This window comes from Balaenoptera borealis, assembly GCF_965194805.1.
Source record: "Balaenoptera borealis genome assembly, chromosome: 6".
NCBI lineage: Eukaryota > Metazoa > Chordata > Mammalia > Artiodactyla > Balaenopteridae > Balaenoptera > Balaenoptera borealis.
Genome location: NC_138863.1, coordinates 128,370,654 through 128,395,487, shown reverse-complemented (window position 1 = coordinate 128,395,487; position 24,834 = coordinate 128,370,654). Strand labels below are relative to the sequence as shown.

General features: G+C 48.1%; 1 protein-coding gene across 2 annotated transcripts in view; it reads left to right on the top strand.

Moving 5' to 3' along the window:
* Nucleotides 1-24,834, top strand: part of ARHGEF4 (Rho guanine nucleotide exchange factor 4) — a 270,436-nt gene that overhangs the window by 9,522 nt on the left and 236,080 nt on the right. The window lies entirely within an intron of this gene.

Genomic DNA, 24,834 nt, shown 5'->3' with positions numbered 1-24,834 from the left:
GAGGTGTCCTTGGCACATGCCACTGGTGTGCCATTGCTGGCTGGTCCTGTAAGGGGCGTAGGGCCTGGGGGTGCTTGATCATCCGGTGCCTTCACCCTGAGAGTCAGGCATTGGGCTCCTGGGAGTGTGCAGTACCTACCTGCGACTCTGTGAGGTGGTGTTGGAAAGGGCTTGCTGCTGGAGTTGGCCTGGTGACGCGGGTTTGGGGAGATTTAAGGAAGCAGGAGCAATTCTGTGATTGGGTGACTTAATAAATCTCACCCAGGAGGAGAAACAACTGGTCTGAAGCTAAACCTGGGGTTGACGAAGCAGCCGCCGTCACCCAGCGTAGCCAGCTGCTTGCTCTCTGTGGCCTGGTCGTGTGTGTTCCATCCGTGCCTGTGAACATGGAGGGGCTCCATCACAGCCCCAGGGTGCCTTGCCTGACGGTGATACTCCGTGACATTGTTCACGTTCCACAGGAGGACACCGGGCTCCACTGTGACGCCAGGCTGGCTCCTGCATGTCATGGCCACTGTTGTCCTTCTTGCTCATTAGAAATGCACATGCATCGGGTGCATATCCAACCTCTGAGAGCTATATCCATGGACACATGCCGAGGCCCCTTCTGGCCCCAGTGACTCAACTCTCCAGAGGGGGCCCGGCGGGTATTTGGGAAAAGCCTTGGGGTGATTCTGTGATTCTGCTGTGGACCGTGGTGCAGAGCCCCGCTTGGATTCCTGACTTGCTGAGTCCAGCAGAGTTGGTGCTCTGAGCCCCTCCCCCACCCCCGCCCAGCCAGCTCCAGCCTCCAGAAGCAGGTTCTCCCCTCTCACCCAGGAGACTGGCCTTGCCCGGCACTGCAGGCCCTCTGCATGCTGCTCCGTGCTGGGGCCGTGCTGACCAGCGGGGAGCTAGGGACCCTGCCTCTGTCCCAGAACATCTGCTTCTCGCCTGGAGTCTGAATTCCTCGATGGGGAAAAGCCATAAGGAGATGTGGGAGACCTTGTAAGACAGAGGAGGTTTCCATCACCACGGTGGACTTCGGGGCACTCCAAATCCTAGCTGTGAACGGGGTATGACTCAGCCATCCAAATCCTCAGCTTCTCCGTAAAATGGGGGTAACACGATCTGTCAGATCGTGAAAGTCGGTGAGCTCCCGTTGGTAAAATACATGGCCTGGGGATCTTGAGTTTTCAAGAGTGAGGCCCCTCGGAGGACTAGACCCTAGGGTGGGAGCACATTTGGCATTCTGTCCCCTCCTGAGGCTGCCTCAGTCCCTTCTTTCTGTGTGAGTTCTGGGGTTTATAAAATGTCAGGAGAGGGTTCACCAGGGAAAACACTGGCTGAGAGAAGACACAGCCTCCACCCGAAGGGTGATGAGTAAGACACAGACGATGGCCGGAGGGGGGGGAGGGCAGCTCTGAAAGGACAGCCCATGTGGCCTCACCCCTGCGCAGCACGCAGCCTAGTGCGCAGCTCCACCTCCCCTCCTGATTGTCACACGGACCATGTGGCTCTCACCCTCCCCTGGCCACAGTCTCAGGAACGGGGCGGGAGCTGAGCCTCTGGACAGGGACACGTGTGGCAGGTCACCTCCGGCTGAAGCTGACTGGTCAAGTGGAGACCACAGGTGTGGGAGAGGCCACATGGAAGCAGGAACTCCTCAATGCAATGGGGAAGGAGGCCTGGACACAGGACACTGGGGCCGGCTGGGAGGAGCTCTGAGGTCCCTGTCTCCAGGCAGAAGAAGGGCTGTATTTGCAGTGTGATGGAGTTTGCACAAGACGGGAGCTTTCTCCAAGGCAAATGAGCTCCCACCCTGTCTCAGGACCGCCCTCTGAAGCCGCCCCTGGGAGGTGGCCACTCTCTCAGGCTCAGATCCAATCTAACGCGGCCTGCACTTTGCCCCAGTGTTCTGGTTTGATCCCAGAAGTGCAGTTCATTCGTTCCAACTACAGCATCTGCCAAGTCCTGTTTCATCCCAGGCCTTGTGATGGGGAGAGCAAGCCATGAGGGAGACAGAGCCCAGCCACACACATGCCCCCAGGAGGTGGTTCTGAATTCTCCTGAGCACCAGGCCAGCGACCTTCTGCGCAGTCGGTGGAGGCTGTGACCCGCACGCCGGACACACCCCTGCTTTTGTGTGCACACACCCTCTGCTTGCAATCCCAGAGGCCCACCAAGCCTGTGGACGGCGGTCTAGGAGACCTGCTCTGGGCTGTGAGCTCATGAGGACCAGGGCCACAAATTACTGTTTCTCTTTCTCCCTCTCTAGTGCCCAGCACAGAGCGGTGAGCGAGGTGGCAGCTCTGTGCGTGTTTTAGTGAGGGGACCGGGAACATGGCCCTTTGCTCCACGTCACTGAGACCTGGGTAGTAGGGGATGGGTGGGTTGTCCGTGTTAGTGGGACAAAGAGCTAGACACTACCCATGGGGGATGGGCCATGGTGGGGCTGCAGTGAGGGCCTGGAGGGGTTGGCGTGCCTGGGGATCAGGTGCCCAGAAGGAGGGCACTGAGCCCTGCAGCCCAGGGCGGTGCACTGGCTGACAGTCTTGGTGCCCAAGGGACCTGGCCAGGGACGCTGCCTGGTGGACAGTGGGCTGGGCCTCAGACAGGCTGGGCGGGCCCTGGACACCTCTGATTCTTCACCCCAGCCAATGCCAGGGAGGAAAGCTGGTGCCAAAGCAGAGAGGTGAGAAGGGAAAATCAAGCCTGCCGGGCGAGGAGGCACTGCCTGCCTGTGTGCGCCCCAGGGGAGTAGAGGGCCGCTCGTGGGGTCTCACCTGCTGCCCCCACTTGTGCCTCCTCGTCCACAGCCCCAGCCCAGGAGCACCTCCCTGCCCCTCCCTCAGATCGGTGGCTTTCACAGCCCCCCTCTATGTCCTTTAGCAGCACAAGATCTCAGAGCGTGTTTGTTTCTGTCTAAAAAAGGTCCAGTGCCGACCTGGTCAAGCAGCCCCTAAAGAGCACCAGGAGGGCGCTGGGAACTGGGGAAGCTCTGGCTCTTCACGGGGGCCTTGGGAGAGGATACCCTGTCAAGTATTCAGTGTCACGTCACAGGGGCGCAGAGACGGGGAGGGAGACAGGGGTGCGTGGAAGTTTTCTGTGCCCTATTTGGAGAATTGCCCCCTTTGCTGTTCACAGAAGCATCTCTGACCGGGGCCCCATGCTGCTCCTGGGGTCACTCCAAAGGGCTGGCCGGGCCACCTTCTTGCTGCGGAACCTAGGGGAGTCGCACTTCAAAGCTCTCTCGAGAGGCAAGGCAACAATCCACCTTTCCTGGAGCTTAACACACACTTTTCAAAAAGCAGTTTGATACTTCTGAAATCAAGATGCATTTATAATTGATGTGTACATTTAAAAGTGATTTCGTCTTCCCTCTCAAAAGCTAACATTAACTTCATAGCATCTGTGCACTGAGGAAACAGGACAGTTGTAAATCTCCCACGTGTTCAGGAAACACAGTGTGTGCATCTCTTGGAGGCCCCAGTCCCAGCCCAACCCAGGAGCTGTATGACTCCCTGAAGAAACTCCCACGTCCAGGGCATCCTCAGAGTGAACATGCCAGGACGGAGGGACACGTCTCCCAGGGAGAGAGGAAGGAGTCCCCAACATTCCCAGAGAGGCTCCCACCAGGCCCCAGAGCCGCCTGTATCACATCTTCCTAGCTGTGAGTGTGATCGGCATGATTTTGTGTCTGAAGCACAGAGCAGTGGCCACTTTGGCTGAGCGTCCCGTGTCCCTCTTTGTGCAGGCAGAATCACCTCTCAAGACACCTCAGGGAGCAGGCGCTTCTGGTGACCCTTGTGTGTCTGTCAGAGAGCTGCTGACACAGCTAGTGATGGGTCTTCACATTCAAGGACTGTTTTTCTCCGGGATCTGGTTCTACTCTCCTCCAGTGAGGCTGGCTCCAGGACCCACCTCCCCAGCTTGTCTGTGGCCCAAACCAGCACTAAATGGCTCTTGACTGGATGCCCAACTCCAGATCCTCCAAATTGGCCAAATGCCTCTGGCCCTCTGGTACAGCTGCACATATCCTAACACAACAGGGCACGTGGCCAGTGGGCAGAGGGGACAGACGGTAGGGATGGCAGAGCCTCTAGCAGGGGTGCAGCGGCAGCAAGCAGGCAGGTGTCCCTCCTAACAGAGGTCTCGTTTTGTTGATGAATCAATTCAGACGCCAGGGGGTGACAGGCAGAGGGGTGGAGGCAGAACAAGACCCAACATCAACGCCCCCATTTTTCCACCATACTGGGTGGCCTCCAGCAATCTAGGCTTTTCAGTGAGACCCTCCGCAATGACGTTCTGGGCCACCAGGGCCTCTGCCGTGCATGTGCTTCTGTGTCCGAGGGAGAGGCCCCCTCCCTGTGCAGGTGTGATGTGCTCCAGACCAGCCATGGGTCTGCAGAGCAGCCTCGGACCGCCAGGTGCAGGCCCTCCTGGGGCTGCCACACCCACGTCCCACCCTGAGCAGTTCTCTCAGTCCCTCTGAGTGGGTCTATCTGCTAAACTGGGGCGACCACCTGCTGAGGCCCCCAGGCAGGGCTGCAGAGAGGGCAGGGGGGAGGTGGAGTTCTCCAGCTTTGTGCGATGTGTGACCGCTACGGTCGCGCAGGTATGTTGGCATGTGGAGAAGGATGGGTACCAGCTGAAGCGGGGATTCGACCGTCTGCGTGACCAGAGGTCAGCACGTGCCTTTGTTCTGTCTGGCGGCCTTGTGGGGGTGGGAGTGTGACCTGGGAAAAGCAGGGCGGTGAGGACTCAAGTCAGGACGCGTCTGTAGATGGCGACAGGCATCACCTGCCAGCCCCCGGTGGGCGGACCCAGCTGGTCTGTGGCTCATTACTTCACGGTTGGGAGGAGAGCCTGTGAAGGTCCCTGGGCCGGCTCTGGTTCACATCAGTAAATTGCCGTGTTGTTTTTCACGCAGCTATGTCTTCTCCGGGAAAGGAAGGCCACTCTCTTCCCCGGGAGAGACACAGCTAGGAACTGTGGACAGGAGTGTGCTCCAGCCAGGACCTGGGAGCGGTCCCTTCAGCTTGGGGAGACCTCCCAGGCGGCAGGTCAGGAGGGCAGGCCCTGTTCCCCTGCTGGAAAGGAGCTGCCGCCAGGCCTTTGGATGGGCGGCCGCGCTGCCTCTGGCCCGAGAGGCTGGAGCGGGACAGGCGGGAGTGGGGGGGTCCGCGGGCCAGCAGGTCAGAACCCAGTGCCACGTGCTGGCGGGAAGAGGCACGGCGGCGTCCTCACCGGGGACACACGGTCACTGGAATCTGCCAACTGCGGCCGTCACCCACTCATCTAAGACCTGCGGGAGTCACCCACCCTCTCAGGGAAACCTGGGGCCCTGAAGGCTTGTTCAGCCCCATCTCCGGGGATCCAGCAAGGCTCACAAGTCGATGTTTGTGCCCTCAGAGATGGGGAGTCAGAGAGACCTTTCCAAGTGCAAATGCCACCACGACGTAGCCCGGGCAAGCGGCTGTTCCGAGCTTCAGTCAGGAAATCTGCAGAAAAAAGATGAGAACACCTTCCCCATCTTAGGACGAAATAGTGTCTCTAAGGCACCGGGCACATGCGGAGCACCGCACGCCGAGTTATTCTGTTACCACAGATGTAAGTTTTCTAATAGGAGAGGCAATTTTCACTCAAGGGTTTGCTGAGCCCCTGCCCGGTGGCAGGCTGGAGTCCCAGAGGGGCTGACGTGCGCCCCCTGGAGGAGCCTGGAGTCTCGCAGTGGAGACAGGCGGGCGCACAACAGCAACGAGGTCAGCAGCAAGCAGCTACAGCTTCACCCCCGCAACTAGGGATTCGGACCGGAGGCGGCGGGTGCCGGGAGCCCAGGAGACAAGCACTGAGCCCTGCCCGGGAACAGAGGAGACGCCGGAGGAGCCAGGCGCGTGGGAAGCGCGAGCTTGGAGCCCCGTGCGCCTGCGCGGATTCCTGATACCCGAGGGAGACTGGGGGGCGAGCTGGGGAGCCTGTGAAGGAGGCTGGACGATGTGCACAAAGGCAAAGCATCGGCGCAGTTGTGTGCTGGGAGCACGAGCGTCTTGGGAGATGCCTAGGTGTGAGTGGGGACTGGGAGGGAGAAGTGAGGGTGCAGGGTAGGGCCAGGATGTGCTGAGCCCTGGCGTTTCCTGAGGGCTGTGGAGGACCCCGGGGTGGGGACCGGGGTGACATCAGCGGTGGGTGTGCTGAGACCGGAGGCGAGGGCTGGGGGGCACAGGAGCCCACCCCTCCTCAAGGCAGCGGGTCCTCGTCCCGCTCAGAGCCCAGGAGCAGCGCAGACGAGGGCTTAGGGGGAAAAGGGCAAAGCCACGGCAGCCAGGAGGACAGTATGAAAAGGTCCGTGGCTCTCCTGGGCCCAGAGCAAACTCTTCTCCCCTGGGGATGCTGGGCCTGCCGCCAGTCCAGGCCAAGAAGCTGCTCAGGTGTCAGGGAAGAAGCTGCCTCCTTCCAGAAGCCTGAAACGCCCAGGTCAGGGAGCTCCCATCATGGGTCACCTGGCAAGAGCCACGCGTGTCTGGTTCCTTGGGTCCCTGGCCTGGCCTTTCCCACGAGACGCCTTCATACGGCACTGCGAGGGAGGGACTTCCTGGCTCCGCCACACCCATCCCGAGGCCCAGGCTAGGGTCTTCTGGGGGGAACCCCACCCAGTACCTCGCAGTCTGATGCTAACAGCCATACAGCTGACAATGGACCTGTGATGGCAGAAAATTCAGAACAGCAGGTGGGAGAGGGAAGCAGAGTTGAGCAGGAAGAGCTCCATGGCGTACTTGGGCGTCTCCAGACAAGGCACTTAACCTAATTCTGTCTTCTCACCTGTAAAGTGCTGCCTACTTCACAGGCTTGTTGTTTGGACTTAGCTGCAAGGTGAGATTTAGAGGAGGCATGTAATGCTGGCACTTTTCCTTTCCAGTCTTCAATCACATGACATTCTGCAAAGCACAGAGGTCAGCCTTGACTCACCTATTTCACTGGGTACTGTGAGAAGAACATGGTCCAGGGCGGAGCTGCTGAGACAGGTGTGGGCTGAACCAGGTGTCTGTGAGCATCAACTTTCAGGAACAGCAGTTTCTCTATTTGTCTTGGGCTCTTAGGTCTCTGTGGCATGTTCCACCTCTCTACAACATGAGTGGGGCAGAACTTGAGGGGCGGGCGTGTAAGGAACACCTTCATTTGGGTCCACTGTTGTGTACAGCCCACACAAGCCCTGGCAACATCCCGGCCACCGTGGGAATGCAGTGTGGGTCAGGTGAATGGAGGACGCGGCCATAATAGATAAAATACAGTGAGGTCAGCCTTGAAGAATGGAAAGAGTGAGCCTGGTGCCAGAATACCTGCATCCTAGTCCCATCTTTGCTGTTACCTTGCTGTGTGATTCTGGGCGAGTCACTAAACTTGTGGGATAGGCGTCTCAATTCTCTCACCTGTCAAGTGCAAACATCCTTTGTCCTGCTCACCTCATAGGTTATTGGGATGATGAAACTGATGATGCATGTGGAAATAGCTTGGGAAGCCAAGAAATATGTCCGATACAAGAGAAATGATTTTAAAAATTATGGGGTATCCAAACAAAATGGTTAATAAAATTATGTCATAGAATAATATTTAATGACATGAAAAAAATGTTCACAATATACTATTAGGCAATTTCATATTTGAAATAAAGATCTGTACCTATGCTGTGAGGTACATTAAAGTGGTAAAACTACAGGCCAAGCCCTGTTTCAGGTGCTTGGAAACCTGCAGTGGAGCAGGTTGAAACTCCTGCCCTGGGAGCCTGTGCTGGGGGGAGAGTGCAAAAAATGCACATGCCTTCCATGGAGGGCGTTTCCATAAACTCAGGGTCATTATACCCTGCCTCTTCCAAGGAAATGGTGTGGGGCACACCCTGGTGCAGCTCTAGCCCAGGCAGGTATATTTGAGAAGACAGGGCTCCCACTGCCCCCATCTCCAGCTCCCAGCCCGGTGCTATGGTTTTACCCCAGGAGGGGCACACTGCTGGCATTCTCATCCCCAGCCCCATGTTGCAGGAACTCTGTCCTGGCAGGTGCTGTTGAGAAGTCTGGGGCTCCCTTCCACACGCAGCCTCACTTATATGGTGGCAGCTCTGCTCCAGTTACAGCAGGCAAAGAATACTGGGGCCACAGTCATTCCCTGCCCCAGCTCATTCATAGGGTAGGGGTGCCATGCCAGGAGGGGGGAAGCCACAAAGACCAGGGACTGCCAGCTGGTAGAGTGGGGGGGGGGAATGTCAGTCAGGAAAAGTAGACCTCCACCCCCAGCTCTGTACTGTGGCAAGGGCTTCTGCCGGGGGAAAAAGGCAGGCCATGAGGACCCTGCAGCTCTGCTTGAGGGGCTTGACTTCTGATTTGGGACAGAGAGTGGAGGACTTGGTGGAGGGCAATTAAGAGGAAGCTGGTAGCTTCATGAGTCGGGAATCCCCAAGGTCACCTTCAGGCTTGATAATTGGCTAGAAGGACTCGTAGCCCTCAGAAAAGCTGTTGTACTCATGGTTATGGTTTATTACAGAGAAAAGGCGTAGATTTAAATCAGCCCAGGGAAAGGGTGCACAGGGAAAAATCCAGGTGAAAGTGTCCAGGTGTCCTCTCCAGTGGAATCACACAATACAGTGCTTAATTTTCCCAGCAAAGATGTGTGACAACATGTGTAAAGGTTGTCAACCAGGGAAATTTACCTGAGCCTTATGTCCAGGGTTTTTATTGGTGTCCATGTAGCATGGAGTGCCTATATGACTAACCTTAGCTACTCAGACTCTAGTCTCCCAGAGATCAAACTGATACAGCTTGGCCCAGGGCCTCAGGCATGCAAAAACACTCTTACCAGGCAGGATATTCCAAGAACTCAGAGGTTATCTCCCAGGAGCCTGTCCTTTCTTTGGAGTGTTCAGGGTTTGAGTAATGCAAGCCTGCTAAGTCAGCTCTTTACTGGTCACCTCAAGAAACAAGCAAACGGCAGAAAGAGGAAAAGTTTAATAGACAGCTAAGAAGAGTCCTCCTGGGATCACAGTAAGCCCTGGGAGTTGGGAAGCCTACGTGCGTGTGCCGGCTGCAGCCACACAGGAGCAACCAGAGCAGGGTGTGAGCAGACACGGGGGCATTCTCCAAGCCACACACAGACCTGTCAACACAGGGTGGAAGCCTCAGTGGCAAAAGGGTCCTAGCAGAACCTGTGGCCAAACACTGACTGAACAATGACCTATTCCTGCCCAGGTACAGCTCCCAGGAAGCCATGCTTTAAAATAAAACCACACACATCCCTGGAATTCTGGAAGACTGTGTACATGCACAAGGCTACACCCTCTCAGGAGTGATCAGAGAGGGAACGACTGGTCCCTGGCTAAAGTTGGACAAAACTGTAAACTCCCTGAATGGCGATAGCAGCTTCCAAGCCACATGCACATCTAATGGTAAAGGGCTGTTGACCTAAAACAAATAGACGGCCAGATATTTCTCCAGCAAAGACGGTTTTGTTCAGGATTAGCAGAGAATGAGGTCTGCAAACATGGTGAGCCATGTGCAAGTCCCTCCATGGCAAGTGAAGCAGACACTTTTATAGAGGAGAAAAGGAAGTCGGGAGGGTGATAGTAAACAAAGAGCTCATGGCTTTTCATTGGTTGAGTTGTCAGGATAGAAGAGGGGTCTTTCTTCTCATTGGGCCCTGCTGTCATCACAGGGTGTGAGAGCTCCCTCTTCTGGTCTCCAGACTCTATTTAATTGAGGTTTCTGTTTATTAATTTTTTACAGGGTAAAAAAATCTAACAAATCATGGAAACTTAAGCACAACCTTTGGCCAGTAAGTGGCTCAGACTGGTCAAGGGATAGCCCCTAGGTAAGCTGGTTAAAGGAAAAAAACAAGAAGAAAAATCTTGAAGAGGGTTATCAGAGGCTGCACACCGTGGGGGAATGGATTTTGCAGATTAGTTCAGTCAAGTCACTAAACAAACAAAAAACACAACAACTGACCAGACAACAACAGTATCAACAACCCAGAGGAGGAATATTAATATCCAGAGTTGCTACAATATATTATCTGAAATGTCCAGTTTTCAACAAGAACAGTAACAAAAAATATACAAGACATGCAAAGAAATAGGAAAGTGTGACCCATACACAGGGGGGGAAAAAGCAAGCAATAGAAACACTTTGAAGGGGTGTAGATGGTGGCCTCAGCCAACAAAGACTTCAGAGCAGCTGTCATAAAGATGTTCAAAGAACTAAAGGAAACGATGCATAAAGAATTTAAGGAAGGTATGACAAGTGTCTCACCAAACAGAAAGTATCAGTGAAGGACTGGAAAATATTAATATTAACCAGTGGAAATTCTGGAGTTGAAAAGTACAATAACCAAAATGAAAATTTTGGTAGAGGGGTAATTCCCTGGTGGTCCAGTGGTTAGGACTCCAAGCTTTCACTGCCAAGGGTGCAGGTTCATTCCCTGCTTGGGGAACTAAGATCCTAAAGGCCATGTGGCAAGGCACAAAAAAAAAGTTGAAAAAAGAACAACAGATTAAGACCCAAACAAAAACATAACAAAGAGAAAAAATTTTTTTTAATTTTTAAATGTTTACTAGAGGGGCTCAACAGATTTGAGCTAGCAGAAGAATGATTGGACTTGAAGATAGACTGAGATAATGCAATCTGAGGAAGAGAGAGGAAAAAAATAAAGAAAAGTGAACAGAGCCTCAGAGAAATGTTGGACACAATTAAGTGCACCAACAGAAGTATAATGGGAGTACAGTACCAAAAGAAGTGGAGAAGGTAAAATACATTCATTCTCAGATACACAAAAATGGAAAGAATTTGTTGCCAGCCGATCTGCCTTACAAGAAATGCTAAAAGAAATTCTTCAGGCTGAGAGCAGATGACACCAGAGAGTAATTCAAATCTACATAAACAAACAGAGAATGCCAGTAAAGGTAATTGTTTAGGTAAGAGACAGTTACAATTGCATTTCCATTTCACCTGAGATATCAAATTTATGGGTATGGAGTTGTTCATAATATTACTTTATTATCCTTTTAATGTCCATGGGACTAGTAGTGATGGCCACTTTCATAACTATGTATTGTATTTTCATTTTCATTCAGTTCAAAATATTTTCTAATTTCAGTGGTAACTTCCCTGAATGGAACAATAAATAAACAGGAGACTTCCCCCCATTCCTTCTGAATGTTGCAAGCCCCTTTCCTCTTCCTAAAGCCAGTTCTAAAAGTCCTATCCTAGAGATTTCTCTGTGCCCTGGTGCCCATTTCCAGGTTGGGTGGAGGATGTCAGTGATAACACGAGAAACCTCAGTGGTATTTCAAATTCTGGCTTTCTCTCCTATCGAATTGCTACTGTTTACTTTAAAGAGTCCTCAAATAGCTGCTCCGTGCATTCCATCTGAGCAGTATAGCTGCATGTCGTGGGAGAGGCAGGGTAGAGTGTGCTTACTTCATCTTACTTGGAAACGGAACCTCCCTCATGTCTTTTGCTTAAATGAGGAATTTCTTACAAAGCCACAGTAAAAATAAACCCGAGTAATGTGGAAACATAGCAGAGGGTCACCTAGCCCAGATTTGGGGAATTAACTTTAGTGGCAGATAAGGGGGAGCAGGGAAGGTTTCCCAGAGGAACTAAGACCTTGCTGTCTCTTGGCTGGGCTTAACGTGGGGGAAGGGTATTCTGAATAACAGGACCCGCTGTGGCACAAAGGTGTGAAAGAGTGTGGTGTCTTTAGGGAACAAAGGCAAAGGATTTTATACAGTTGGGGCAGTATGTGCTGCAGAACAGGAAGGAAGAGGCAAGAAAGGCAGAGGTCAGATCAGTCAGTAGGACTTTGTATCATTCTAGAGTATTTGGATTCTGTTGGAAATTTTATAGAGCGTGTATTAGTTACCATGGCTGCTGTAAGAAATTACCACAAATGTAGAAGCTTAATCTATTCTCTCACAACTCTGGAGGACAAAAGCCCAAAGTCAGATTCAGTGGGTTAAAGTCAAGGTGTCCTCCAGGCTGGTTCCTTCTGGAGGCTCTGAGGGGAGAATGTGCTTCATTGCCTTTTTCAGCTTCTAGTGGCTGCTTGTAACCCTTGGCTTGTGACCCTGTCCATCTTCAAAGGCATCACTTCATTCTCTGCTTCCAGCATCACGTGGTTTTCTTCTCTGACTGATTCCCTCCTTCATTTCTCTGGTAAGGACCCTGGTGATTACATCCAGCCCACCTGCATAATCCCGGATAATCTCCCCATCTCGATATCCTGAATTGATCACATCTGCAGAGTCCCTTTCGCCATAAAATGTAATACTCCCAGGTCCTGGAGATTAGGACATGGACATCATGGGGGTTCTTATTCAGCCTACACAGGGGGTACTTCATAGATTTTTGATTGGAGGGGATGATGTGACAAATTGTCTAATTTATGGTTTAGAAAGATCTGTCTGGCAACAGAGTAAGGAGAGTAGGGCTGCAGGCCTGCAGAGTAGTTTGGAAGCCACGGAAATAACCGATGCCAGTAACGAGAAGGTACAGCTGGATCAGTGGCAATAGGATGGAGGAGAGATTTTACCTGGCGGACTCGGGAGGTATAATCCACAGGACTTGGAGCCAGCTAGGGTGTGGATGAGTGAGAGAGGAAGTCCAGAAGGACTCAGAGTTTCTGCCCTTACCATTTGGGTGATGTGGTATCACTGGTGAATAGGGAGTACAGGAGAGGGCAGGGAGAGACCCCTAGTTTTGTTCAGAACCTGGCTTCGAGGCATGGATGAGAGTCCTCTAGCGTGCGGCCCGTGGTCTGCAGAGCAAGGCAGGTGAAGGCTATTTGGGGGTGCTGAGCACACTGGCAGTACTTGAAGCCAAGGAGACAGAGGTGACTCAGGGATTGTGTCTAGAATCAGAAAGAGCACAGGAGCTGCCTTGGGGAGCAATGACCTTTACTGTTAGGGAGAAGCAGGGGTGTGGGAGGAAGCCAGAGAGGCAGGAGGAGTACCAGGGGGGTGCGTCCGGCATCCAGCAGCCTCGGGGAGCAGGGAGTTGATGCCTTTGTATTCAGAGTCCTTCCCCTCCTGGCGAAGGGCCACTTCTTATCAAGTCCAACGCTGGAAGAAAAGGGTAAAGGATGGTATTGTGTTTTTGCTTGTTAATCTTGGGGACCAGAGGCTCGGCTGAGAACTGAGTTGTTTCTTGAACATTAGCTGCATGCACACATAGAAGAGGCTGAGTGAGGCCCCCTCACTGGAACCAACTGTGGCAAACAGGACCCATTTTGCTCTCAGGCTTGCCCTGGCAGCAGCTGAAAAGCTCTATTACCTGCCTTTCTGGGCACACTCACCGCAGAGGCTCAAGGTTTTGGTGCAAGGCAGAAGTCCCCCTGCCTCTGAGAACGATATTCTTCCTCTGCTGTCATTCCCATACAAGGGCCTTGTAGAAAGATATGGCTGCAGGGGAGACCAGAGGCCTGGAGACTGTTTCCTCCATGTGTGTTTCTGCTTTTCCCCTCTTGTGGCTTCTTCCTCAGCCCTGGAGAAGGAGGAGGAGATAAGAGAATGGGGCAGGTGGATGTTGGCAAAAGGTTCAAGGACAAGGCTTGATGGAAGAGTTGAGATCTGACTTGGCCCCTGGGAAAAGGGGAGGGCTTTTGGGAGAACTGGGTAGTCAGGAGGGGGTACATTTCAGATGGAGGGATGGGCATGTCAGGATGGAAAATCAGAAACGGGCATGAAGTATGTGGACCAGGGCCTGGAGGTCGGTCCAGCCAGGGGAAGCGCATCCCAGGGCCACGAGCTCCCAGGACACTGTCCCGGAGAGGAGAGAGGGAAGGGGCTCTCTGGCCCTGTTCCTTCCTCTAGAAAGAGCATCGCTTCATGTTTGAATGGCCCTTATTTCCCTGCATGCATTCCCATGTAACCCTCTCAGAATTGTGTACACTGAGGGGAGTGAAGTTTGGAGAATTAACCTCCCAGAGTGAAGACAGTCAGGTTAAGAGCCAGGATGGAAACTGAGGAGGAGGGAGCTAACTTCTGGGGTGTGCTTATGTGCCAAATGTCTAAATACATGTTGCCATTTAATTCTCAACTCTCCTAGACCTAAGTGCTATCAGCCTTGTTTCATAGATGGGACCAGAGGCTCTTAGGAGGAGGTACCTGGTCCCAGGTCATCTCTGTCAGCATCAGGGTGAGAATGGGATCGCCGCAGAAGCCATGTCTGCAGCCATGGATGTCAGAGTAGAGGCCCTCCTAAGAGATCACTGCGTGACAGTCACCTCACTTTACTGATGGAAGACCATGGTTTGGAAAGGGGCATGACTGGCCGAAGGTGCCCGGCCAGTGGGTGGGACAGCTGGGGTGGGCAAGGGACTTTTCTAAACCTCAGCTTCCTACACCTGGACTTTTAAAAATGCCTACCAACATACAAATGCTTTCAGAAGTCTGTAGGTAATTTTTTTATTTAACTTTGTATCATTTTCCAAAATTATCTGACAGCCAATCTCATAGTTGTTGTCTAAATCCTGTGGACTCCCCTGTGGGAGATGCTTCATGCCAGCAACCTGGGAAATTCAGGTCCACCCCTCAGATCTTGGGAAGACCCTCCCACTCCTTGTTAATTAAAAATTGCACACCTTGACTCACTCCCTTATAATTCTGCCACCAGTGGAGCAAGAAAAATGAGAGACCTTGTCTCCCTGTTTTGACACTAATTTTAACCCACCGAAGAGCCACAAAACACCGTGGGTGTAGCAGCTGGTGAAAAGTGATTTAAGATCTGTCAACTATGTCGCCTTAGGTGAGTACTTGCCCTGGCAGAGCACACGCTGTGTCTGTAAGGTGGGCCAGTGGTGCCTTGCAAGGCTGCTGTGAAGCTTAGTCAAGAGTAAGCAGTGGCCTGGCAGGAAGCAGACAGCTAGTTCCTCCCTCTGCAGAGAAGAGACTTAGCATTCTAAAAATGATGCAGGCCTATTTCGAGTTGTTCGCCTTGTGGGTAAAGGGGCTGAGCTCTTGCTCTGCTGGTTATCAAAACACAGAGTTCAAGTTTTAGGCAAAAGCATGAGAGGTTGTGTGTGGAGAGATGCTGGGCTTACACGAGGCATGTCCCAGTACACAAGCCCTGTTTTGTTTTGTTTTTTTTTTTTAAAGATTTATTGATGGATTGATTGATTGATTGCTATGTTGGGTCTTCGTTTCTGTGCTAGGGCTTTCTGTAGTTGTGGCAAGCGGGGGTCACTCTTCATCACGGTGCGCGGGCCTCTCACTGTCGCGGCCTCTCTTGTTGAGGAGCACAGGCTCCAGACGCGCAGGCTCAGTAGTTGTGGTGCACGGGCTTAGTTGCTCCGCGGCATGTGGGATCTTCCCAGACCAGGGCGTGAACCCGTGTCCCCTGCATTGGCAGGCAGATTCTCAACCACTGTGCCACCAGGGAAGCCCCCACAAGCCCTGTTTTCAAAGGCTTCCCCAATCTGGAACATGCCCAGGAGATAACCATGGTTTTTGTACTAAAATTAGGGGTGTGTGATTGACAGAGGCTGAAAATTTGAACTTGAGATTGGCTTAGAAAACCTGGCATGGTTGGCTTCTGCACCCACAGGCCGTTTGGCCCTAAAGCAAGGCCCCTCCACCCCCATCTGGGCCTCTCCTCAGCCGACAGCACTCCAGGCCCCTTGGCTCCTCCCATTTCCCAGCTTTCCTCCCAGCCTCCTGCTTTGAGCTGAATCATACCAATTGTGTGTGTGTCCTGCCCCGTGACCACTAGTACAATTGCAAATCTTACTGCCGGCAAGTTCTTTTGTCCTACTGGGGTTTCTAACAGAGTCACTCAGAAAGGAGACTGTCCTCCGGCCAGCTCCAGTGGGAGGAAGAATTTCCCTATTGTTTTGGGATTATGGGCTGCAGGGAGATACAAAGGAGGAGAGGAGAAAGAATGGCCCAGGACCTCAAAGCCACACGTGTGAACCAGGAGCCCTGGTGCCTCGCAGGACTGCAGGACGTTTGGGTGCTACGGGGTGGCGGCAGCCCGAAGCGAGGAGCGCGGGTGCCTCTGCGAGGCCTCCAGGGGAACCCAGGCTGCAGCGGGCCTGCAACATGTTACCTGCACTGCATCCGCAGGCTCGCCCGTGGGCACAGGTGCACACGCTCAGTGTCGGCTTGTGGAGCACACTTTTACAAGCCCCAGAGGCTGCAGAGCTCCTTGTCAGACTACCAAGGCAGGGCAGCTGTGGGCACTATCTTGTTGCCTTCTTTCATCTTCAGAGGAAGGGGCACGCACAGGTTTGAATCCCAACTCACCACGCCCTATCTGGTGTGACTGTGACCAAGCTACTCGATTTTCTCTGTGCCCATTTTTATTATCTGTAAAAATGGGAATATAGTGCCTGCCTCATACAGCTGTCATGAGACTCGTGTATGGTAAGGGTTCAGTAAATAGTATCATCATCACTCCCATCTTAGGAAAAAAGAAAATAACACTCGGAGGTCGACACCGATCAGTTTTTACTTAGCTACTACTAGTGGCAGAACTAACTAAGACATATATCGGATTCCAGTTATAGGTCTCGTTTTAGGTACCAGCTGCCTTTCATGATCAAAGAATGAATCCCGAGTGGTACAGATCAGAAACCATGTTGAGTAATACTGGAGAGTGGGTGTGGTCGTGAGGGGCGGAGGTAAGAGCACTCCTTAGGGCCTGGAATTTGGCTTGGATTTCCAAAAGACACCTCCAAGTTATCTGGACGACCTGATTTGACCAGGGCTGCTCTGCAGTGAAATGACAGCTATTCTGGGTTCCTTGGTGCCTCCTGGTGGTAACAGATTGCCTCTTGCACTTTCCTTGAGACATGAAAGCCGAAGGAAGCTATTTTGAAATTGGCTCTCCACATTAATGAAGGATATAGAACTTTTTGTTTGCCTCTGGTTTAGCCTTCTTGGCACATCTGGCCCAGCAACATAAATCAGTTCTGGGTTTCCTCCTTTTACATATCAGCCAGTAGCTTATTCACTGCCTGACCCCAGCAAGCTCCCAGCCTCTAGGGGATCTCCAAAGCCCATGGCTCAGGCCTACTCAGGCACTCCAGGTCTGTTCCATTCCGCTCTTTCCTATTTTCAGGAGACAAACCAGGCGGTGCAGTACAAAAGCTTGTCCTCTTGTTTTCTCCCCAAGTGGTTGGGGAGAGGGTGGGAGTTGTGGTGAGTGCCGGCTGGCTCAGAGCTGCGCGCTGCACTGAAGTGAGTTCTCTGTCGCCAAGTCACGCCTCTGACGTCGCCAAGTTCACTTCTGCTTGTCTGTGCCTTTTCTTTCCTACGTGGCAAAGGGAGACGAAATTTGCTCCAACTTCCTTAAAGTGTACTCCGAGGATTCAGATTACGTAGTGGGTAGGATTATGATTCTTTTTTTATAATTAAGTTAAACTTTTTTGGAAATAATTATAGTTTCACATACAGTTATGAGAAATAATGCAGAGCACTGCCATGTACCTTTCACCCAGTTTCCCCCAATGGTAGCATTTTGCAAAACTAGAGCACAGTATCACAACCAGTATATTGCACTGATACCGTAAATACGTTAACATTGCCATCACCACAAGGTCTCTTCTGGTGCTTTCTTATAGCCTCACCCACGTTCCTCCATCTTTAACCACTAACAGCCACTAATCTGTTCTCCATTTCTATAATTTTGTCATTTAAATGCAGTAGGGTTTGTAACACTTCGGGTTTGGATTTTTTCTCTCAGCATAATTATCTGGAGATTCATCCAAGTTGTGTGCGTATCAGTAGTGTGTTCCTTTTTATGGCTGCTATTACATAGTACGGATGTTCCAGTTTGTCTAACTGTTCACTTGCAGAAGGATGTCTGGGCCATTTCCAGTTTTGATCTATTATGAATATTGGGCTATTTTGAATTTGAGCTATTATGAATAAAGTTGCTATGAACAGGTTTTTGTGTAAACATAAGTTTTGATTTCTCTTGGATAAATTCCCAGAAGTTCAGTTACTGGGTTGAATGGGATTTTGTGTTTTGATGGAAGAGTCCTTTTCATCCAAGTTGTTGAATTTGTGTGTACAGAGTTATTTGTAGTATTCTTTTATTACCCTTTTGATGCCTACAGGGTCTGTAGTGATATCTCCTGTTTCATTTCTGACATGGTAATTTGTGTCTTTTCTCTTTTTCCTTTGTCAGACTTGATAGAGCTTTGCCAATTTTATTGAGCTTTTTAAAGAACTAGCTCTGTTTTCCATTGATTTTTCTCTATTGTTTTTGTTTTCTTTTTTTACGTAAATTTATTTTATTTTATTTATTTTTGGCTGCGTTGGGTCTTCATTGCTGCGTGCGGGCTTTCTCTAGTTGTGTCAAGCAGGGGCTACTCTTCGTTGCGGTGCGCGGGCTTCTTATTGTGGTGGCTTCTCTTGCTGTGGAGCATGGGCTCTAGGTGCACAGGCTTCAGTAGTTGTGGTGCACAGGCTCTAAAGTGCAGGCTCAGTAGTTGCGGTGCATGGGCTTAGTTGCTCCGCGGCATGTGGGATCTTCCCAGACCAGGGCTCGAACCCGTATCCCCTGCATTGGCAGGCAGATTCTCAACCACTGCGCCACCAGGGAAGCCCTGTTTTTGTTTTCCACTTCACTGATTTCTGATCTTTATTGTTTATTTCCTGTTACTTGTTTAGATTTATTTTTTCTCTTCTTTAACTAGATTCTTGAGATGGAACTTGAAGTATAGATCAAGAATTTCCTTTTCATAATTTAGTGCTATAAATTTCCCTCTCAGTGTGGCTTCAGCTGTGAGCCACAATTTTTTGTTTCCTCATTTACATTCTATTTATTATTTAAAATGACACCTCACCCAAGGCTAGCTTATATCTGAATTGGCTTCTCCTACTAAACGTTTTATTGTTTGAATATTTCACACTATGTTTCAGAGAAATATAATTTGATCCAAAATTCTCTTTCTCTTCTACTGATGCATGACATCAAGTTTACCATGTCTTAAGCCTGGTGAGTATATTGAGGAAATACTGGAGTGAATATCTTGGACTACGCCTCTCACTTAGTAGGTGCTTTATAATGTTGAGTTTCTCTGCTTTATTTATGCATGAATAGTGTCCAGTGGAGTTTAAAGTATTTGTTAACATTATTACTTGCAGATTGCCTAATCAAATTCTAGACATTGTACATCACATCTTGTATTTAGTGGTGGGTTTTCAGAAATGAGTGTTACAGGAACACTGCATTCACTTACACACGTTTCTTTTCTGTTCTTTAGCTCTTACGGAATTCAGATGCTTGTCAAGTAGCATTTCTATTGTCCTAGAGTAAGGAAGAATTTCAGAGAGCTTTCCAGAACTCAATTTTACTGCTTTTGGTCACCTCATTCCCTGACTCTTTTGCCCCTCAGTAACCCCTTTCTCTGCTTGCAAGGGATTGAATGCACTTATCCCATCTGCTACAACAAATCTGGTTCTCGTGGTCTCTGCTATCCTCCTGTAGGCCTAGTTCTGAACCACAACTTAGGTGATGCCTTCCTCAGGGTTTTCATCATATGCATTCAGTATCCTGGGCAGGAAAGTTAACTTCTTATTTTTTGTTGAAGTGTAGTTGATTTACAATGTTATATTAGTTTCAGGTGTACAACATAGTAATTCCTTATTTTTATAGATTATACTCCATTTAAAGTTATTATAAAATAATGGCTATATTCCCAGTGTTGTACAATATATCCTTGTAGCTTATTTATTTTATACATAGCAGTTTGTACCTCTTAATCCCCTAACCCTAGCTTGCTCCTCCTGCCATTCCCCTCCCCACTGGTAAACACTAGTTTGTTCTGTGTAACTGTGAGTCTGATTTGTTATATTTGTTCATTTGTTTTATTTTTTAGATTCCACATATAAGTGATGACATACAGTATTTATCTTTCTCTTTCTGACTTATTTCACTAAGCATAATACCCTCCAGGTCCATCCATGTTGTCGTAAATGGCAGAGTTTCATTCCTTCTTTTGGCTGAGTAACATTCCATTGTATATATACCCACATTTTCTTTATCCATTCATCTGTTGATGGACACTTAGGTTGCTTCCATATCTTGGCTACTGTAAATAATGCTGCTATGAGCATGGAGGTGCACATATATTTTATTAGTGTTTTCATTTTCTTAGGATATATACCTGGGAGTGGAGATGCTGGATCATAGGGTAGTTCTAATTTTAGTTTTTTGAGGAACCTACATACTGTTTTCCACAGTGGCTGCACCAGTTTACATTCCTACTAACAGTGTACTAGGGTTCCCTTTCCTCCATATCCTTGCCAACAGTTGTTATTTGTGGTCTTTTTGAGGATAGCCATGCTGATGGGTATGAGGTGACACCTCATCTTGATTTCGGTTTGCAGTTCTCTGATGATTATGGATGTTGACCATCTTTTCATGTGTCTGTTGGCCATCTGTATGTCTTCTTTGGAAAAATGTTTATAAGGTCTTCTGCCCATTTTTTGATAGGGTTGTTTGCTTTATTGATGTTGAGTTGTATATTTCAGATATTAACCCCTTACCTGTCATATCATTTGAAAATATTTTCTCCCATTCAGTATATTGTCTTTTTGTTTTGTTGATGTTTTCCTTAGCTTTTCCAAAGTTTTTAAGTTTAATTAGGTCCCATTTGTTTATTTTTGCTCTTGTTTGTTTTCCCTTAGGAAATAGATCCAAAAAAATATTGCTGCAACTGATGTCAAAGAATGTTCTGCCTATGTTTTCCTCGAAGAGTTTTATAGTGTCTGGCCTTACATTTAGGTCTCGAATCCATTTTGAGTTTATTTTTGTGTATGGTGTTAGGGAGTGTTCTAATTTCATTCTTTGACATGTAGCTGTCCAGTTTTCCCAGCACCACTTATTTAAGAGACTTTTTCTTCATCAAATATTTTTGCCTCCCTGGTCGTGAATTAATTGACATATGTATGCAGGTTTATTTTGGGGCTCTCTATTCTGTTCCATTGATCTAAGTGTCTGTTTTTGTGCCAGTAACATATTGTTTTGATTACAGTACTTTTGTAGTGTACTCTGAAGTCAGAGAGTGTGATACCTCCAATTTTGTGTTATTTTTCTCAAGATTGCTTTGACTATTCAGGGTCTTTCGTGGTTCCATATAAATATTAGAATTATTTGTTCTAGTTCTGTCAAAAATGTCATGGGTATTTTGATAAGGATTGCATTAAATCTGTAGATTGCTTTGGGCAGTATGGACATTTTAACAATATTCATTATTCCAGTTCATAAAAAGAGATATCCTTCTAATTTGTTTGTATTGTCTTCAATTTCCTTCATCAGTGTCTTAGAGTTTTCAGAGTATAGGTCTTTCACCTCCTTGGTTAAGTTTATTTCTAGGTATCTTATTATTTTTAATTCAATTTTAAAGAGATTGTTTGCTTCCTTTCTCTTTCTGATAGTACTTAATAGTGTATGTAGAAAAGCAACAGATTTCTGCATATTAAATTTGTATCCTGCAACTTTACTGAATTCATGTCATCTGCAAATAGTGACAGTTTTACATCTTCCCTTCCAATTTGGATGCCTTTTATTTCTTTTTCTTGTGTGATTGGCATGGCTATGACTTCCAATACTATGTTAAATAGAAGTGGCAAGAGTGGGCATCCTTGTCTTGCTCCTGATTTTAGAGGAAACACTTTCAGCTTTTCACCATTGAGTATTATGTTGGCTGTGGGTTTGTCATACAGAGCTTTTATTATGTTGAGATATGTTCTCTCTATGCCCACTTTGGTAAGAGTTTTAATCATGAATGGATGTTGAATTTTGTCAAATGCTTTTTATGCCTCTATTGAGATGATCATATGATTTCTATCCTTAGCTTTGTTAATGTGGTGTATCACATTGATTGGTATGCAAGTATTGAACCATCCTTGCACCCCTGGAATAAATCCCACTTGATCACAATGTATGATCCTTTTTATATATTGTTTAATTTGGCTTGCTAACATTTTGTTGAGGATTTTTTGTGTCTATATTCATCAGCGATATTGGCCTGTAATTTTCTTTTTTTGTACTGTCTTTGGTTTTGGTACCAGCCTTTACTATGTCTTTGCCTTTACCAATGGGATTTTCCTTCCTATAACTTCTTATTTCTTGTTGTAGCCTTTTCTTTTTCACTTAAAGAAGAAACTTTAACACTTGTAAGGTCCGTTTAGTATTGATGAAGTCCTTTAGCTTTTGCTTGTCTGAGAAGTTCTTTATCTCTCCTTTAATTCTGAATGATATCCTTGCTAAGTAGAGTGTACTAGGTTATATATTTTTCCCTTTCAGCACTTTAAATATATTGTGCTACTCCCTCTTGGTCTGCAAAGTTTCTGCAGAAAGATCAGCCAATAACGTTATGGGGCTCCAATGTATGTGACTCTTTGTTTTTCTCTTGCTGCTTTCAGAATTCTCTTTATTTTTAACTTTTGCCATTTAATTATGATATGTCTTCATAAAGGTCTCTTTGGGTTCATCTCATTTGGGACTATCTATGCTTCCTGTACCTGGATGTCTCTTTCCTCCTTCAGGGTCGGCAAGTTTTAGCCATAATTTCATCAGATACATTTTCTACTTCTTTCTCTCTCTCTTCTACTTCTGAGACCCCTATAATGCAAATATCAGTACACTTGATGTTGTCCCAGAGGTCCCTTAAACTATCCTGATTTTTTCAAATTTGTTTTCTTTTTGCTGTTCCAAATGGGTGATTTCCACTATTCTATCTTCCATTTTTGGCTATGTGTTCTTCTGTATCACCTAATCTACTTTTGATTCCCTCTAGTGTATTTTCCATTTCAGTTATTGTGTTCTTCAGCTCTGAATGGTTCTTTATATTTTCTAGTTCTTTGTTAAAATTCTCACTGTGTTCATCTATTCTGTTACCCAATTTAGCATTCTTATTACTATTCCTTTGAACTCTTAATCAGGTAAATTTGTTATGTTTGTTTCATTAGGGATTTTTTTCAGGGTTTTTTAAAATTATGATATGTCTTCATATGGATCTCTTTGTGTTCATCTTATTTGGGACTATCTATGCTTCCTGTACCTGGAAATCTGTTTCCTTCTTCAGAATCAGAAGGCTTTATCCATAATTTCATTAAATATATTTTCTACCCCTATCTCTTTCTCTTCTCCTTCTGAAACCCTTAAAATGCAAATGTTAGTACATTTGATGTTGTCCTAGAAGTCCCTTTAAACTATCCTCATTTTTTCAAATTTGTTGTGTTTTTTTTCTGTTCTGATTGAGTGATTTCCACTATTCTATCTTCCAGATCGTTTATGCAATCTTCTTTATCACCTAGTCTGTTGTTAATTCCTCCTAGTGTATTTTTCATTTCACTCATTGAAAAACAGCCCTAACTTTTTAAAAAAATATATTCTAGTTCCTTGTTAAAATTCTCACCATGTTCATCAATTCTTTTCCCCTGTTCAGTTAGCATTCTTATTGCTATTGCTTTGAACTCTTTGTCTGCTAAATTATTTACCTCTGTTTCATTAGAGGTTTTTCTCATGGTGTTTTTTCATATTGTTTCATTGAAACAAATTCCTCTGTCTTCTCATTTTGGTTAACCTTCTCTAAGTTAGATGAAACAGTTAAGTATCCCAGTCTTAAAGTGGTGTCCTTGTGTGGGAGAGTCTCTGCACAGTCTCTGTGTGCCCAGTGGCTGGATGTGAAGTGAGCATGGGATGCATCTTCCCCTGGAGTGTACTGGCAGCTACCACCTTGGTGAGAGGTAGGGCTGGAGTTAGAGGGGCTATAGTCAGAGCCAGGTGTGAGGCAGGGCTTCGCCTATGCTCAATGACAGTCGCAGCTCTCTCAGGGGTGGGGTCAGGACCCAAGGTTCTGGAACAGAAGTCCTGAGTTTCAGGTCTGAGCTGGTTCCATTCCCTCTTTGTGTGCTCACTCTCCTTGGCAACAGCATTTCTACCCTAGTGGAGAGCAGCGCCAGAGAAAGAGGGGCAGGCACCCAGTGCAGGCGGGCATGTGTGCTTGGGTGGTCACAGGAAACCAGCCAGAGACCCAAGCAGTTTTCAGCCTCCTTCCTTGTCATTGTTCCCAGGAGCAAGCAAGCATTGTGTACTCCACAAGTGGAGTTTCAGTTTTTTACAGCCCTCTAGTAATGCCCATTGGTTTTCAAACCATCTAATGGGATTTGTCTTCCCAGTGTTAGATCCCAGGGCTGGGGTGCCCAATATGTGGCCTGAACCCCTCACTCCCCAGGGAGGATCTCCAAGCCCATGTTTTCCCCCTCCTCTTCTGTGTCCCCTGCTAGGGGAGTGGGTCTCGACCTGATCACTTCTCCTCTCTTCCTGCCAGACTCCGTGTGAAATTTTCTTTACAACCTTGGTTGTAGAAGAGCCTTTCTGCCAGTCTCCAGGTTGTTTTTGGTGAGAGTTACTCCACATGTAGATGTATTTTTGAGGTGTTTGTTGGGGGAGATGAGCTCAGTGTCCTCCTACTCCACCATCTTGATCTTGATGTGCCACAGTTTTTTATATATTGCATTTTCATTTTCATTTGGTTAATTTTTTTTACATTTCCCTTGAGACTTCCTCTTTGACCATGGATTATTAAGAAATGTGTTGTTTAGTTTCCAAGTGTATAGAGATTTTTCTGCTCTTTCTATTACTGATTTCTAATTTAACTGTTATAGCCAGACAACATTTTCTGTATGATTTTGGTCCCTTTAAACGTATTGAAGTTTTATGGCCAGGATATGATCTATCTTGATACACGTTTTGTGGATTCTTGAAAATAATTGCAGCTATTGGGTGGAGTGTTCTATAAATTTCTATTAAATTTTATTGGTTGATGGTTTTGTTGACCTCTTCCATCTCTTTGTTG